Below are 19,762 nucleotides of genomic sequence, written 5' to 3'. Positions count from 1 at the left end.
AAAGTCTTTTTGGACACCACCTCGTTATCACCCTTGGGTGAGATGGAACGAGCAGGTGGCGGAGACATGCTAGCCATCTCCTTCGAGTCCAGCGAATCCTGTGTCGAAGATCGCGGGGAGCCATCGCGTGCCGGACTGCAATGACAAGGTTTAAGATTTCTCAATATTACAAACCGAGAAGGCCAGATGTTTTTGATTCTGGTACTCGTGAGGTGGCCCGAGGCTTGGTCCGATGAGGTCGCTCCGGACTGCTATCAACATCCCACACAGAGTTATCCGCGAGGGAGCCTCTGCCCCTCTTGGGCGCCTCCGCCTCCAAACTTGTGGAGGCCTCCCTTTTCTCCCTTCCTCCCGCAGGAGGAGAGTCACCTCCCTCCTCGTCGTCATCATCGGCGGCTGAGGGGTCTGTCTCATCGTTAGACGAGATGACCAAGGTGCTCCTTCGGCGAAGCCCACTCCTGGTCCCCTTGGCCGTGGTTTTGACCTTCTTCTCCGGCACGTCGTAAGGCACCGGAAATAGCATCTCCGTAAGGAGTGGGGTTTCTTCGTCTTTGGGCAGTGGAGCCGGACTATTAATCCGTCCCGCTAGGTCGACCCAGGCCTGGAAAAGAAATTGACAAGAAGGCCTAGTATCCTTCCTCGAAGTGTGTCCTTAAAGACCATACCTTGATGGCTTGCCGAATTGGCCTGACGCTTAAAGTTGAGCCCGCGATCTTTGGTCAAGGGTGGCGGCGTCTCGCTGCCCTTGAAGAGCACCTTCCAGATATCTTCGTGCGTCATGCTGAAAAGCCTTAGCAACATCTGGTGCTCGGCCGAATCGAACTCCCACAAATAATAGGTCTGACGCTGACATGGAAGGATCCGGCGTACAAGCATGACCTGGATCACATCAACGAGCTTGATCTTCTGGGTTATCATATTCTGGAGGCACGTTTGGAGCCCCGTGATCTCTTCCAAAGATCCCCAGATCAGGCCCTTCTCTTGCCAGGAGGGAAGCCGCATCGGGACTCCGGATCAGAATTTGGGAGCCACCACCTAGTTGGCGTCACACGGCTCGGTGATATAGAACCACCCCGATTGCCATCCCTTCACCATCTCTACAAAGGAGCCTTCGAGCCAGGTGGTATTGGGCATCTTGCCCACCATGGCACCTCCGCACTCGGCCTGTTGGCCACGCACCACCTTTGTCTTTACATTAAAAGTCTTCAGCCATAGGCCAAAGTGAGGTGGGATGCAGAGAAAGGCTTCACACACAACTATGAATGCGGAGATATTAAGGATAAAGTTGGGGGCCAGATCGTGGAAGTCCAACCCATAGTAAAACATCAATCCACGGACAAATGGATGAAGAGGGAATCCCAGCCCATGGACGAAGTGTGTGAGAAACACAACCCTCTCATGGGGCTTGGCGGTAGGGACAATCTGCCCTTTTGCCGAGAGTCAGTGAGCAATCTCCTTGGCTATATAGCTGGCCTCCCGGAGCTCCGTGATGTCCTTCTTCTTAATGGAGGAGGCCATCCACTTGCCTCTAGCTCCGGAACCGGACATGATTGGAGTGCCTTCTCGAATGAGGAAAAGCTAAAAATTGGGCGCTAGAGCTCGAGGACGGAAGGACTGAAGATGAAGAAGGGTGTGGGTAAAGGGAGAGTGTCCTTATCCCCTTATAAAGGCCGCGAATATCAAGCGCCTCCCCACTCGTCTTAAAAACTCGCCTATTCCAAAGGGCTGTATAAACGACATGGTTGGGTTACCCATGCACGCATTGATGAGAATCCTGCGATAAGGGGACATGATCTCTGCTTTGACAAGACGTGCAAATGGCAACCGCGTCTCAAGACGTGGAGCGGCAGACGAAAAGCGGTTCGAAATTATGACCGAACAAACGTAATGTCATGTTGTAAAAAGCTGTCAGCGGATAGAACTCGTGTGAAAAAATATATTCTCTCTGCGGTTGTGTGTGGTATGTGACAGGTCCGGATACTATCGTCGCATCTGAAGACTATCTTGGAGTTCGGAGAAAGGGGAACCCGCCTTGCAATGCCGAAGACAATCAACATGCAGGACTCCTCATCATTGAAAGCCAGGTTCAGGGGCTACTGAGGGAGTCCGGGACTAAGGGGTACTCGGGCGTCCGACCTATTATCCATGGGCCGGACTGATGGGCTGTGAACACATGAAGGCCGAAGACTGCACCGTGTCTGGATTGGACTCTACTTGGCGTGGAAGGCAAGCTTGGCGACCGAAGATTCCTTCTTATGTAATCGACTCCATGTAAAGCCTAGATCCCCTCGGTGTCTATATAAACTGAAGGGATAGTCCGAAAGGACAACACATGTACTCATTACCATATTCATAGGCTAGGCTTCTAGGGTTTAGCCGTTACGATCTCGTCGTAGATCAACTCTTGTAATACTCATATTCATCAAGATCAATCAAGGAGGAAGTAGGGTATTACCTCCATAGAGAGGGCCCGAACCTGGGTAAACATCGTGTCCCCCGTCTCCTGTTACCATCGATTCTAGACCCACAGTTCGGGACCCCCTACCCGAGATCTACCGGTTTTGACACCGACAGGGGGGAATCATACTCCCGGTGGGAGTAGGACTCCCCTAGGGCGCGCCATAGAGAGGGCCGGCCCTCCCCACCTCCACTCCTTTATATACGGGGGAGGGGGGCACCCCATGAACACACAAGTTGATCATTGATCTTTTAGCCGTCTGCGGTCCCCCCCTCCACCATAATCCACCTTGGTCATATTGTAGCGGTGCTTAGGTGAAGCCCTGTTCTGGTAGAAACATCATCACCGTCATCACGCCGTCGTGCTGACAAAGCTCTCCCACGACACTGTACTGGATTGTTAGTTCATGGGACGTCACCGAGCCGAACGTGTGCAGATCACGGAGGTGCCGTACCTTCGGTACTAGGATCGGTTGATCGTGAAGATGTACGACTACATCAACCGTGTTGTCATAACGCTTCCGCTTACGGTCTACGAGGGTACGTGGACAACACTCTTCCCCTCTCGTTGCTATGCATCACCATGATCTTGCATGTGCATAGGAAATTTTTGAAATTATTGCGTTCCCCTGATACGTCTCCAACGTATATATAATTTATGTAGTATTCATGCTATTATATTATCAACTTTGGATGTTTTATATGCATTTATATGCTATTTTATATGTTTTTTGGGACTAACCTATTAACCTAGTGCCCAGTGCCAGTTTCTGTTTTTCCTTGTTTTTGAGTTTTACAGAAAAGGAATATCAAACGGAGTCCAGTTGACGTGCCAATTTTTGATGATTTTTTATGGACCAAAGGAAGACCCCGGAGTAAAAGAGTTGGGCTAGGAGAGTCCTGGGGCATCCACGAGGGTGGGGGCGCCCACCCCCCCAGGCGCGTGGGCCTGCCTCGTGGATGCCTCGGGAACCTCCTTGACGTGAGACCGACGCCAAAAATTCCTATAAATACAGAAACCTCGGAAAATTAACCTAGATTGGGAGTTCCGCCGCCAGAAGCCTCTATAGCCATCGGAAACCAATCTAGGCCCTCTCTGGCACCCTGCCGGAGGGGGCCATCATCACCGGAGGGCATGGAGGATGATCCCGGAGGGGCCATCATCACCATGAAGGCCAAGGACCAGAGAGGGAACTTCTCCCCATCCAGGGGGAGGCCATGGAGGAGGAAGCACAAGGGGGGGAACCTCTCCTCCTCTCTCTTGGTGGCACCGGAGTGCCATCGAGAGGGGAATCATCGCCGCGGTGATCGTCTTCATCAACATCACCATCCTCATCTCTTTTACGCGATCCACTCTCCCGCACCCCGCTATAATCCCTACTTGAACATGGTGCTTTATGCCACATATTATGATCCAATGATGTGTTTCCATCCTATGATGTTTTGAGTAGATACCTTTTGTCTTTGGGTTGATTCATGATCTAGATTGGTATGAGTGTATGTTTTATTTTGGTGCTGTCCTATGGTGCCCGCCGTGTCGAACAAGCGTGAGGGACTCCCGCTGTAGGGTGTTGCAATACGTTTATGATTCGCTTATAGTGGGTTGCGTGAGTGACTGAAACACAAACCCGAGTAAGGGGGTTGTTGCATATGGGATAAAGAGGACTTGATGATTTAATGCTATGGTTGGGTTTTACCTTAATGATCTTTAGTAGTTGCGGATGCTTGCTAGAGGTCCAATCATAAGTGCATATGATCCAAGTAGAGAAAGTATGTTAGCTTATGCCTCTCCCTCATATGAAACTGCAATAGTGATTACCGGTCTTGTTAACGATTGCCTAGGACAATTCCGCACACCGATCCACCATTATTCCACACTCGCTATTTATAATACTTAGTAATATATTCTAACTTCACGATAACAGCACCTACTTTTATATTTTAGCTCTTCGATATCATACAAAGTTATCCTCTTCATACCCACAACATAGTTTTATTTCTCGTTGCTAGTTGGAAGCAAACGTTCGGTGTATGTAGAGTCGTATCAGTGGCAGATAAGGCTTGAGAGAATATTGATCTTACATTTAGCTCCTTGTGGGTTCGACACTCCATACTCATCACTTCCACCTTTGGAAATTGCCACGATGATTCCTTGCACTTGGGGATTATCATCCCCAATAGTGGCATCCGAGCCAGGTTTACGCGTAGATGTTATATGCACGAGTAGAACACAAAGGAGTTGTGGGCGTGGGTATATACATATCGCTTGCCATCACTAGTTGATTCTTGATTCAGTGGCATTGTTGGATGAAGCGGCCCACACTGACATTACGCGTACGCTTACACGAGACTGGTTATACCTCCGTGCTTCGCACACAGGTGGCTAGTGGGTGTTTGTTTCTCCAGCTTTAGTTGAATCAGATTCAATGAACATGGTTCTTTCTGAAGATCAAAAATCAATCACTATACCGCATTGTGGTTTTTGATGCGTAGGTAAGAACGGTTCTTGCTCAGCCCGTAGCAGCCACATAAAACTTGCAACAACAAAGTAGAGGACGTCTAGCTTGTTTTTGCAGGGCATGTTGTGATGTGATCTGGTTAAGACATGATGCTACATTTTATTGTATGAGATGATCATGTTTTGTAACATAGTTATCGGCAACTGGCAGGAGCCATATGGTTGTCGCTTTATTGTATGAAATGCAATCGCCATGTAATTGCTTTACTTTATCGCTAAGCGGTAGTGATAGTCATAGAAGCAATAGTTGGCGAGACGACAATGATGCTTCGATGGAGATCAAGGTGTCAAGCCGATGACGATGGTGATCATGACGGTGCTTTGGAGATGGAGATCAAAGGCACAAGTTGATGATGACCATATCATATCACTTATATTGATTGCATGTGATGTTTATCCTTTATGCATCTTGTTTTGCTTAGTTTGGCGGTAGCATTATAAGATGATCTCTCACTAAATTTCAAGGTATAAGTGTTCTCCCTGAGTATGCACCGTTGCGATAGTTCGTCATGCCGAGACACCACGTGATGATCGGGTGTGATAAGCTCTATGTTCACATACAATGGGTGCTAGCCAGTTTTGCACACGCGGAATACTCAGGTTAAACTTGATGAGCCTAGCATATGCAGATATGGCCTCGTAACACTGGAGACTGAAAGGTTGAGCGTGAATCATATAGTATATATGATCAACATAATGATGTTCACCATTGAAAACTACTCCATCTCACGTGATGATCGGATATGGTTTAGTTGATTTGGATCACGTGATCATTTAGATGACTAGAGGGATGCCTATCTAAGTGGGAGTTCTTAAGTAATATGATTAATTGAACTTTAATTTATCATGAACTTAGTCCTGATAGTATTTGCATATCTATGTTGTAGATCAATAGCTTGCGATGTAGCTCCCCGTTTAATTTTTGATATGTTCCTAGAGAAAAACAAGTTGAAAGATGATAGTAGCAATGATGCGGACTGGGTCCATGATCTGAGGATTATCCTCATTGCTGCACAGAGGAATTATGTCCTTGATGCACCGCTAGGTGACAAACCTATTGCAGGAGCAGATGCAGACATTATGAACGTTTGACAAGCTCGGTATGATGACTACTTGATAGTTTAGTGCACCATGCTTTACGGCTTAGAACCGGGACTTCAAATATGTTTTGAACGCCATGGAGGATATAAGATGTTCCAAGAGTTGAAATTGGTATCTCATACTCATGCCCGTGTCAAGAGGTATGTGACCTCTGACAGTACTTTGCCTACAAGATGGAGGAGAATAGCTCAACGAGTGAGCATGTGCTCAGAATGTCTGAGTACTACAATCACTTGAATCAAGTGGGTGTTAATCTTGCGGATAAGATAGTGATTGACAAAGTTCTCTAGTCACTATCACCAAGTTACTATAACTTCGTGATGAACTATAATATGCAAGGGATAACGAAAACAATTCGCAAGCTCTTCGCGATGCTAAAAAGTGGTGAAGTTAGAAATCAAGAAAAGCATCAAGTGTTGATGATTAACAAGACCACTAGTTTCAAGTAAAAGGGCAAGGGAAAGAAAGGGGACTTCAAAGAAGAAAGGCAAGCAAGTTGCCACTCCCACGAAGAAACTCAAAGCTAGACCCAAGCCTGGAACCGAGTGCTTCTACTTCAATGGAAATGATCACCGGAAGTGGAACTGCCCTAGATACTTGGCGGATAAGAAGGACGGCAAAGTGAACAAAAGTATATATTTGATATACATGTTATTGATGTGTACTTTACTAGTGTTTATTACAACACCTTAGGATTTGATACTAGTTCAGTTACTAAGAGTAGTAACTCGAAATGGGAGTCGCAAAATAAACAGAGACTAGTTAAGGGTGAGGTGATGATGTGAGTTGGAAGTGATTCCAAGGTTGATAAGATCACCATCGCACACTCCCTTTACCTTCGGGATTAGTGTTGAACCTAAAATAAATGTTATTTGGTGTTTGCATAAACCATAATATGATTGGATCATGTTTATTGCAATACGGTTATTCATTTAAGTCAAGGATAATTATTATTCTGTTTACATGAATAAAACCTTCTGTGGTCATACACCCAAGGTGAATGGTTTATTGAATCTCGATCGTAGTAATACACATATTCATAATATTAAAGCCAAGATATGCAAAGTTAATAATGATAGTGCAACTTATTTGTGGCACTGCCATTTAGGTCATATTGGTGTAGAGCGCATGAACAAAGTCCATGCTGGTGGGCTTTCGGAATCACTTGATGCTTGCGAACCATGCCTAAGACTCCATTCTCTGGAACAATGGGCAAGATGACTAAGACTCCATTCTCTGGAACAATGGAGCGAGCAACTGACTTATTGGAAATAATACATACTGATGTATGTGGTCTGATGAGTGTTGAGGCTCGCGGCGGGTATCATTATTTTCTGACCTTCACAAATGATTTGAGTAGATATGGGTATATTTACTTGATGAAACATAAGTCTGAAACATTTGAAAAGTTCAAAGAATTTCAGAGTGATGTGGAAAATCATCGTAAACAGAAAATAAAGTTTCTACGATCTGATTGTGGAGACGAATATTTGAGTTACGAGTTTGGTCTTCAACTAAAAGAATGTGGAATAGTTTCACAAATTCACACCACCTAGAACACCACAACATAATGGTGTGTCCGAACGTTGTAATCGTACTTTATTGGATATGGTGCGATATATGATGTCTCTTATCGATTTACCACTATAGTTTTGGGATTATGCATTAGAGACAGTTGCACTCACGTTAAATAGGGCACCATCTAAATCCGTTGAGATGACACCATATGAACTATGGTTTCGCAAGAAACCAAAGCTATTTTTTCTTAAAGTTTGGGGTTGCGATGCTTATGTGAAAAAGTTTCAAACTGATAAGCTCAAACCCAAATCGGAGTAGTGCATCTTCATAGGATACCCAAAAGAAACTGTTGGGTACACCTTCTATCACAGATCCGAAGGCAAGATATTTTGTTGCTAAGAATGGATCCTTTCTAGAGAAGGAGTTTCTCTCAAAAGAAGTGAGTGAGAGGAAAGTAGAACTTGATGAGGTAATTGTACCTTCTCCCTTATTGTAAAGTAGTTCATCACTGAAATCAGTTCCAATGATTCCTACACCAGTAAGTGAGGAAGCTAATGATGATGATCATGAAACTTCTGATCAAGTTACTAACGAACCTCGTAGGTCAACCAGAGTAAGATCCGCACCAGAGTGGTTCGGTAATCCTGTTCTGGAAGTCATGTTACTTGACCATGATGAACCTACAAACTATGAGGAAGGGATGGTGAGCCCAGATTCCGCAAAATGGCTTGAGGCCATGAAATCTGAGATGGGATCCATGTATGAGAACAAAGTATGGACTTTGGTTGACAAGCCCGATGATCGGCAGGCCATAGAGAATAAATGGATCTTCAAGAAGAAGACTGACGTTGGCGGTAATGTTACTGTCTACAAAGCTCGACTTGTTGCGAAAGTTATTTGACAAGTTCAAGGAGTTAACTACGATGAGACCTTGTCACCCGTAACGATGCTTAAGTCCATCCGAATAATGTTAGCAATTGCCTCATTTTATGATTATGAAAATTGGCAAATGGATGTCAAAACTGCATTCCTTAATGGATACCTTAAAAAAGAGTTGTATATGATGCAACCAGAAGGTTTTGTCGATCCAAAAGGTGCTAAAAAAGTGTGCAAGCTCCAGCGATCCATTTATGGACTAGTGCATGCCTCTGGGAGTGAGAATATACACTTTGATAAAGTGATCAAAGCATACTGTTTTATACAGACTTGCGGTGAAGCCTGTATTTACAAGAAAGTGAGTGGGAGCACTAAAACATTTTTGATAAGTATATGTGAATGACATATTGTTGATCGGAAATAATGTAGAATTTTCTGGAAACCACAAAGGAGTGTTTGAAAAGAGTTTTTCAAAGAAAGACCTCGATGAAGCTACTTACACATTGAGAATCATGATCTATAGAGATAGATCAAGACGCTTGATATATTTTCAATGAGTACATAACTTGACGAGATTTTGAAGTAGTTCAAAATGGAAAGGTCAAAGAAGGAGTTCTTGCCTGTGTTGCAAGGTGTAAAGTTGAGTAAAGACTCAAAACCCGACCACGGAAGAAAATAGAAAGAGAATGAAAAGTCATTCCCTATGCCTTAGTCATAGGTTCTATAAAGTATGCTATTGAGGGAGTCCTGGATTAGGGGGTATCCGGACAGCCGGATTATATCCTTTGGCCAGACTATTGCACTATGAAGATACAAGATTGAAGACTTCGTCCCGTGTCTGGATGGGACTCTCCTTGGCATGGAAGGCAAGCTTGGCAATACGGATATGTGGATCTCCTTCCTTGTAACCGACTCTGTGTAACCCTATCCCCCTCCGGTGTCTATATAAACCGGAGGGTTTAGTCCGTAGGACCGAGAACAACAATCATACCATAGGCTAGCATATAGGGTTTAGCCTCTCTGATCTCGTGGTTGATCAACACTTGTACTACTCATATTATCAAGAACAATCAAGCAGGACGTAGGGTATTACCTCCATCAAGAGGGCCCGAACCCGGGTAAACATCGTGTCCCCCATCTCCTGTTACCATCCGCCTTAGACGCACAGTTCGGGACCCCCTACCCGAGATCCACCGGTTTTGACACCGACATTGGTGCTTTCATTGAGATTTCCTCTGTGTCGTCATCATTAGGCTTGATGGCTCCTTCGATCATCGATAGCGATGCAGTCCAGGGTGAGACTTTTCTCCCCTGACAGATCTTTGTATTCGGCGGCTTCGCACTGCGGGCCAACTAGAGCAGATCGAGAGTTACGCCCCTAGCCACCACGTCAGGTTTGGAAGCTTAGACTACACAACCGACATCCGCAGAGACTTGATCTTCCACGGATTCGAGCCCCTGCCGAGTGTGCCGCACTGTCACGATGAGCATGATTTAGCTCTACCATCGGACAGTGTTCGGGAGACCGCACCAGCAACCGCTCCGACCCTCAATTCGGAGCCAATTGCGCCATCCATGGATGCGTGGATAGACCCCGCCATGGAGGCCGCATTCTTAGCGGCGATCGGGCCAAGTATCGACCTGACCCTTCACGAGAGCCGTGACTCCAAACTCCCGGATTCTTCCCCGGCCACGGACTCCGAACCGCCTGTGCCCGTGCTTATCGAATCCGACTGGGCGCCGATCATGGAGTTCACTTCCATGGATATCTTTCAGCACTCGCCCTTCGGCGACATACTAAACTCATTAAGGTCTCTCTCCTTGTCAGGAGAGTCCTGGCCGAACTATGTTCGGCAGGATTGGGATGCGGATGACGAAGAAATTCGCCGCCCACCCACCACCTACTTAGTAGCCACTGTCGACGATTTGACCGACATGCTCGACTTCGACTCCGAAGACATCGACGGTATGGACGACAATGCAAGAGATGAACAGGAACCACTGCCCACAGGGCACTCGACAACCACGTCATCATACGATATATACATGGTGGACACACCCAAAGAAGGCAATGGTGACGGGACAACGGAGGATGACCCCTCCAAGAAGCAATCCAAGCGCCGACGACAGCGGCGCCGCTCTAAGTCTCGCCAAAGCAAAAGCGGTGATACCGGCACAGGAGATAATAGCACTCCGGACAGTGCCGAAGATGACGACAATCCCCTCCAGCAAGATTTAGAGCAGGAGGATGGAGAAGCCAGCCCTCCCGAGAGAGCAGCAGATGGAGAGGTGGAGGATGATAATTACACGCCTCCCTCCGAAGATGAGGCAAGCCTCGACGATGACGAATTTGTCATGCCTGAGGATCCCGTCGAGCAAGAGCGCTTCAAGCGCCGACTTATAGCCACGACAAATAGCCTGAAGAAAAAGCAACAGCAGCTTCAAGCTGATCAAGATTTGCTAGCTGACAGATGGACTGAAGTCCTTGCGGCCGAGGAATATGAACTCGAACGCCCCTCCAAGAGTTACCCAAAGCACAGGTTGCTACCCCGACTAGAGGAGGAAGCATTAAAACCTACATCTCTAGCATATGACGCGGCTAATCGGCCACCTCGTGGCCGCGACAGAGAGGCATTTCAGCCAAAAGCTCAGCCCGCACCCCGACGCCACTCAAATAAAAATGTCAAGGCACGGGGAAACACGCTAGACCTGCGAGACGTATCCGCCTTACAATCTGGCTAGAAGGCATTATACATGTCACTTTAATTACATAATCATGTAGATTGACTAAATTCCTCTTCTATACCATCCAACAGGTCGTCTAGCCTACAATCCTGTTGGGAATACTTTGCGGCTAATTCTACTTGCCCATACACTAAGCTAAAGGGGATCTCTTTCCCATCGGGCCCCACAGGTCCGACCTCGGACATGTGGTTTGGGTCAGCCTTGGTATACCGCGTTTTCACCATGGCCCGGGCTTCCTTGGCACCTTGACGGCAGGACGATATCTTCCATAATCGGAAGCGCCGCTGTTCTCCCTTGAGCTTCTCCGCAAGCTCTCCAATGCCTACTGGCAGGGAGACGGATGGCCACAAGGCCTGGGCAATACCTTGCATCACCTGCCGAACTTCTTCGTGCAGTTGTGCGAGCTCGGGTAGAAGATCACCCGCAGACCCGGGCATCTCCTCCGCGGGACGACCCGTCAGCATACCTGCAGACATAACTCTGTTAGTCGGCTTCTCCGCCGCACTCTTTTAAGGGTTCGTTCAAGCACATACAAAAAATGCCGCGTCGAAGCCGCTTATTCTCCTTCACGGGGTCCGCAAGCTGGGCTCGAACATCTTTCAGTTCCATGCTCAGCTTGATATTGGCGTCTTGGAGATTGTTTTTCTCCAAGATGACCTTCGTCAGCACGCATTCGCCAGCCTTTAGCTGTCGTACGACATGCTGGTCCTCCGGATTCTCTCCGGAGTCATCTGCAATATCTATTGTTAGATCTGCAGCCATGCCGCACACTATATGGTAGCTATCATTCTTTGAAACAAATGTTACCAGCTGGGGACTTTTCAGGTTCCTTCAATGCGGCAACGGCGGCCCGAAGTTGGGTCTTGCATTCCTCCAGCTCCTGTGATAGTCGAGTATTCTTCTCTGTAAGAACCTGCACAATAAATGATCCTTAAATCAGTTGTGCCAACTGTTTCAAGTCTCAGGGGCTACTGATATATATACTCATCAAATTTTTCTTACCCGTACATCCTTTACATACTGGTCCGTGGCTCTAGCTAGACCATTTTGAGCAGCACGGATGTACGCATCTCCCGAGTTGAATGCATCAAACGCCTCTCGGGAGAAACAAGCGTCATGGAGTATGGTTCGGCGACGCCTGTGATTCATGGCGCTCTCCACTTCGGAATTTGTAGCGGATATCTTATCCGCATCCTCTGTAGAAGGAGCATCCGGCATGTACCTCGTGTTAGCTTCCGCCTTTGCGTCCGGCCCTAGAGCCCGACTGGTAGAGGCGTGATCGGCGACCTCTCCGGATATTGTCCGGTGAGCGTTCTTCCTTCTAGGAAACATGGGTGTTATTATGTTTTTAAAGACGACAACCACGGAGTGAGGTGTTGCATCATACCTCTGCACCGGCGTCTCCGTCCGGACCGCCTTCCTTTTTAGCCTGTCCGGCTTTGAAACCCCTTGTTGGCGAGTAGCCGTGGGCTCGGCATGGCGTCCCGAGGGCCTTCCCTATAAAACACCGTTTGTATATGGTAGGTGAAGTGCATAAAAGGAAATCCTTTTCAAAGGTTGGGACTCTGGTCTCATTTACCTGCCCGGCTGGGAGTAGCCCAGGGTAGTCGGCTATAATGGCCACCATGGCGTCATCACAGCTTAGCTGATAGAAAATCCTATCAATCAGCTCCAGGAATATGTCCGGATCCTCTTTCAGGCCGGGGTCGAGGACCGGCTCAGGATCCTCCAGTTGTGGAGGTGGGCTATTGATCTCCCCTAGTGCCTTACGCAGTTCCTGTGATGAAACGGCAAGGTAAATATTTATCACGAAAACAAGGGTAGGATGGAAGTAAAAAGAGTGGAAGCTCACCCAGCTTCGAGGGTTGTTCATGGAGAATCCATCCCGTGGCTTGATGCGGAGGAACTCCTCTTCTTCCCCCTTATACAGATCGGATAGAATTTTTGCTAGAGCAGCAACTGAGTCCGGTCCCTTGCGCCCGCAGTGAGTGGCATCATCTTCCCTGTTGAAGTGCCACATGGGGTGGCCCCGATATTGAAGTGGCTGCACCCGCAGCATAATGCATATTGCCATAACCTCGGTTATGGCCAGTCCTGATTTGGCCAGCAACTTTATCCGGCCCATCAAATAAAATACGTCTCTATCATCTTCCTCCCGTGGGCTCCTTGGGCGCCAGCTTAGGCGTTTCTTCAAAGGGGCGTTGTCGAACTCAGGAAGACCAGTCCGGATAGGATCCGAGAGAGGAACATCCTCCATGTAAAACTACTCCGAAGGCCAGTCCTTGGACGTCTTCTTCGGGGTACCGGATAGGTATCCGGTCCCGGTGATGCGCCATACTTCGGCTCCACCCACTTGATATATTGATCCCCTCTATGTACAGGGTACAAGGCAGAACAACTTCTTCCACAACGCGAAATGAGCTTCGCAACCCAGAAACAGCTCGCAAGGGGCTACGTAACCGGCGACGTGCAGTATGGAGGCAGGGGTGAGGTTGTGCAACTGGAGGCCGTAGAACTCCAGGTGCCCTCGGAGAAATGGATGGATTGGAAATCCGAGTCCCCTTAACAAATAAGGGACAAGGCGTACCCGCTTTCCCTTAGAGGGGTTGGGAAAGCTCTCCACTTGCTCCCCACCATTATAGGTGGCGAGCCCGGCTCGAACCGGGACCATATACGCTAAAGGGAGGAATCCCTGGGTCTCTAGCTTCACTAATTGGCTGTGCGGGACGGAACACTTCTCCCAGTCTCCGGGCTTGGGGCTGCGGGAGCGAGAGGAGGAGTTGCGCTGGCCGGCCTTGTTGGGATGGATTTTTTTGGGCGCGCTCCGATGAATGCTCGCTGAGGGAGGATGGTGCGGTTTGGATCTGAGGATCCTCGTCTCTTTAATAGACAGTTCATTCACATAGATGGGGTGGTAAATGTAAAAACACCCTGGCTCCTCACATTCGCTTGACACGTGGAAGATGGCCATTATTAGACACAGAAGCCAAGAAGCGCAACATTTATGAGAAGCCGGACACTATTTAGCAGGTACTCAGAGTTTGAAGAAGAACCCGCCTTGCAATGCCGAAGACAATCTACGCGCCGGACTCATCGTCATTGAAGCCTGGTACGGGGGTTACAGAGGGAGTCCTGGATTAGGGGGTATCCCGACAGCCGGACTATATCCTTTGGCCGGACTGTTGGACTATGAAGATACAAGATTGAAGCCTTCGTCCCGTGTCCGGATGGGACTCTCCTTGGCGTGGAAGGCAAGCTTGGCAATACGGATATGTAGATCTCCTTCCTTGTAACCGACTCTGTGTAACCCTAGCCCCCTCCGGTGTCTATAAACCGGAGGGTTTAGTCCGTAGGATGAACAACAACAATCATACCATAGGCTAGCTTCTAGGGTTTAGCCTCTCTGATCTCGTGGTAGATCAACTCTTGTAATACTCATATCATCAAGAACAATCAAGCAGGACGTAGGGTATTACCTCCATCAAGAGGGCCCGAACCTGGGTAAACATCGTCTCCCCTGCCTCCTGTTACCATCGCCTTAGACGCACAGTTCGGTACCCCCTACCCGAGATCCGCCGGTTTTGACACCGACGGCTATGCTGTGTACCAGACCTATTGTGTACCTCACCATAACTTTGGCAAGAGGGTACAATAGTGATCCAGGAGTGGATCACTGGACAGTGGTCAAAAATATCCTTTATGGAATAAGGAAATGTTTCTCGGTTATGGAGGTGATAAAGAGTTCATCATAAAAGTTACATCGATGCAAGCTTTGACACCGATCTAGATGACTCTAAGTCTCGATCTAGATATATATCGAAAGTGGGAGCAATTAGATAGAGTAGCTCCGTGCAAAACATTGTAGACTTAGAAAATTTGCAAAATACATATGGCTCTTAATGTGGCAGACCCGTTGACTAAATTTCTCTCACAAGCAAAACATGATCACTCTTTGGGTGTTAATCACATAGCGATGTGAACTAGATTATTGACTCTAGTAAACCCTTTGGGTGTTAGTCACATGGAGATGTGAACTAATCACATAAAGATGTGAACTATTGGTGTTAAATCACATGACGATGTGAACTAGATTATTAACTCTAGTGCAAATGGGAGACTGAAGGAAATATGCCCTAGAGGCAATAATAAAGTTGTTATTTATATTTCCTTGTATCATGATAAATGTTTATTATCATGCTAGAATCACTACTAGGAAAAAGCCTACTAATGGCGCACCAGTTTTGCCTACTAATGGCGCATCACTGGTGCACCATTAGTATCATGCCACTAGTATTTATTACTAAAGGCGCACCACTGGTGCGCCATTAGTATCTGGTATACTAATGGCGCACCACCCAGTGCGCCATTAGTATATAACACCATGCGCCATTAGTATGCCTCCCAGGGGCCATATTTAACCATGTGCTTTGGCACACTAATGGCGCACTGCGGATGGATGCGCCATTAGTATACTTGGCATACTAATGGCGCACTGTTTGGTGATGCGCCATTAGTAAACTTTGGCATACTAATGGCGCACTCTGTAGTGATGCGCCATTAGTATGAATATTAGTTTTTTTTACTTTTCTGATTTTTGCACACGTTACAAAATATATTATTTGAGAGAATATAGACAGTAGCACACAGCAACAGCAGATTCATCGAATACAATAGAAGATTAGTCTCCGAATACAATTCATCATATTAGTCTCCGAATTCAAAAGACCGAACAAAGATAGAACATTACAAGTCTCGAGACCGCGAGTAGCGAGTTTGTCGGAAGTAATACTAATCTTAACAATTCCTACTAATCATCATCATACAACTTCTACTCCTTATTAATAACAAGTCATACGATCATCATCTTGATAGTCATCGAACCAACCCTACTTAATTGTTCTTAGCACCTGATCATCAGTATTAGGCAGGACCTAAATACCCTATTTAAGCTAAAATAGCATAAAACAATATAGACACTGACTCTCCATTATGGAGAATGGAGAACATCCTGTCTCCAATTCTTTCGCTTCGCTTCCTTTTGCTTCCAAGAACGTCCTTACGACTGTCCATACATTTTTTCCATCCTTTGATTTTCATGTCTCCACTTCTTTTAAAAATCTCGTATGTACAGTTGAGATTCGTAGGATGACCTGACTGTATGTTCAAAACATTAAGACTACCTTTCTTATACATCAAATGAGGCACACAATTCTCTGGGATTATCTGTTGAAAAACACAGTAATAACTTCATAGTTAGCAATGATGTACTAGTTTTAGAAGTATGCAAAAGATGCACGGATGTCGTAATAGTAAAAATCTTACCAGGGTATCTCCATGGTAGTTACTATAGTTGAACACATGCACTAGTGGCACGTATTTACCATAATGTTGAGGAGTTTGATTGTGGATATTGTAATTCTCAATGTCAGTACAAAATCCGACCAGATGATTTTTCTCCTTGTAACTTGTTAATTCGGAGCCATCGGTGTAGTGGGTTTTGTCTACCATCTCCCGCACATTCTTTGAACAATAAAAATAAGCTGTCAATGGAAATAAGTTGTCAACTATTTTGAAATAAACAATATAAATTAGCTAATAACTATGTTTGAGAAACTCACATAGCGGTAGAACCGGAGGCGTATCAACAAGGACTCAAATGTCCATATTGTCTTGGTTGATGTCAGGATTACCAAGATCCATGGTGATAAGCATACCCTCATCAAAACCATACATCTTGCAAAATGCTTCCCAATTTTTGCAACCAAAATGGGTTACGCTCTCAGAATTATATAGATTTACTTCAAAGTCCACATCGTGATGAGTCCTTAGGTGAATTTTCTTTGTTTCAGAAATTTCATGGTCTTCAAAATTCATCCTCTCCAAGACATAGCATCTTGCATGGCATGGGATAAGCTATACTCGAATTGTAAAAGATGAAAATTACACGTTGAAATAGTTGAAGTCATGCTTAATTATGAAAATAACACTTGTCGTTGTTGTGTACCATTTCAACTTCGAAGGTCTCCTCGAGCTTAATGCTGAAGCGCCGATCATCGTCCAAGTGAGGCATGTCGCACAGACCTCGATCGTCGTGGCACCAGTCGCACTCCCCCGGGAGACTTTCGTCGTCCGATGACGACATATCCTACGTTCATAATTCAAAACTAGATCATTTAGGGTTTGTCAACACTGAGGCATCCTAAAAGCTAAGCTTTTATCATTTAGGGTTTGTCGATGCCGAGGCACCCTAAAAGCCTAAGCTTTCATCATTTAGGTTCTTATCGACACCGAGGCACCCTAAAAGCCAAGGTTGTATCATTTAGGGTTTGTCGATGCCGAGGCACCCTAAAAGCCTAAGCTTTCATCATTTAGGTTCTTATCGACACCGAGGCTCCCTAAAACCTATGGTTTAATGCAGCAAGAATAAAGGGGCAATTGATCCTACTTAATTAAGTACTAAGATACCCCGGCCCATGCATTAGTCGCAAGTACCCCATATGTCCTATTTTTAGCAAAGTCATGCTAAAATTCACGGAAAATTTCAGCATGACCTTTGCTGAAAATAGGACACATGGAGTACCCGAATTTGCCGGAACGGAAGTTAATCGACATTCCGGAAAACTCAAGGGCCTCTCGGGGTACCTGCAAATTCATCACGACACAATGGTCGGTGACAAAACCCAGCAAACTAGCAAGATGACCATCATCTTTGCAAGTCATTACTTGTCAAACGCAGAAGTGCATAACACAAGCTCACCGACATAGACCAAGATGATCATCAATTTTGAATCAATAGACATACTTCTCAAAAGAGGCATGATCAAATTCTGGTGCCCTTGACTTACTAGTATTTATCTCTTATGATTGATGAATGTGCATTGAGTCCAGAAGCAAAGACTCTACAGTGAAATGAAAAAAACATTGGAAATATATTTATGATAACTCTAAATGGATCAGAAGGTGCAGATGCACTTGTAAAAAAAAGGTATGCATTTGCAGCAGCTTTGTTCTGATTATGACACCATTCTGTTAAGAAGGCAAAATAACATTATCATCCCAATTCATGGTTGAAGTTGAAGACCCTAAGCTTTAAAATGCCAAGTCTCACTTACGCATGTTAACTTATTTACAAGTTCAGAACTATCACCAGAAAATAGTAAATCCACATTGACCACATAATATTATTTTGCAACCACTCAGTTTGTCCTTGATTGGGACACTTGAAGCACAAAACAACTAATGCAGAGCTAGGTCTACTTTGGTTCTGACAGATCACATCCTGGTGCATATGTGGGGTTTTTTACTTAGAAAATATAAAACTTCTATTATTGTTTTTATTTTTAACCAGAGCCTAATCACCTCTACAGTTTACAAACTAATTCAGATAATCACTAATCAGGCATGGAAAATTATTTTAGCCATGATCCCTGAGGATTAGAGCCTCCACAAGTCAGAGAAAATTAGTGTCTCCACTTATGTTGTCAATGCTTGTTGTATGTTTGGCTTAAGGGTTTTCCTTTTCAAATTCTAACTCTGTTTCTAAACAAAGTAGGCTTCTATCCTGTCTAGAATGTAATGAAGATGTCTTGGATAAGCTGAGTGTTGTAATGAAGATGTCTTGGTGAGACTTGATATATGTCCAAAATTAGAAAAATCACAAGGTACTTTCTCTTCCTAATAAACTCCATATGACCACATAAACCCTGTTTAACACACCTGTAAAGAGGAACAACCCCCCTAATGAGCTAGAAAGCTATATTAAACAAAATTATCAAGCATAGGCATACAAATTCAGTACTGTATGAAACAAAATAGATACAACAAGTAGCTGCTAGAGTCATACGCTGAGAGTAGGTGTCAGCTTAAGACATTCTGAAATAGTAAATAACTAAAGGGCACTTGATTATGCACTTAGTAACAAGGTATATTGCATGATTCATAATTTTATAGGAGACCAATAGTAGAAATTTGATTGGGAGTGCCCCATTTCACTAGCGGCCCATTTCACTCACTTTTGCAAAGCATCAGGGCACCAAAGTGTCCATAGGCAGCAACAACTCTACCCCGGTTTCAGCTAAAGACAAGGCGAGCACGGCTAATCCAGCTACAATACACGAAGCTACAGAGAGTAGCTACCCAATGCCCGCGTTCATGAGTGCCATGCCGATCTTGACGACAAGGTAAAGAAAGGCCAAGGAAACCAAATCCCCAAAAAATGTTTGCCCTCGATCAAGGCATGATCCATCCTTCCTAACCATCACTGTCAATCTAGCTACTAGCTCTAGGTGGCCCTAGGGTTTGCAGGGGAGGGGGTGGAGGAGAAGGGAGGAATCACCTGGAGGAGGGGATGGATGAATGGAGGAAGACGTAGGGGGTGCGGGCATGGACGGAGGGGCTTGTGCGGGAGGACGTCGAGTGCGCGGGCACGGGCGGAGGTGGGACGGCGAGGGAGGCGGCGTTAGGCTCGGTGTCGCGTGGCCTGGCTGAGCTAAGGTAGAGGCGGTCGTCGTCTCCTCCTCCTCCTGGTCCTCCTCCTGGTCCTCCTCC

Source organism: Triticum dicoccoides, chromosome 2A (genome assembly GCF_002162155.2).
Source record: "Triticum dicoccoides isolate Atlit2015 ecotype Zavitan chromosome 2A, WEW_v2.0, whole genome shotgun sequence".
NCBI classification, from domain to species: Eukaryota; Viridiplantae; Streptophyta; class Magnoliopsida; order Poales; family Poaceae; genus Triticum; species Triticum dicoccoides.
The sequence above is the reverse complement of the archived record's forward strand: the minus strand, read 5'-3'. Positions refer to the sequence as shown.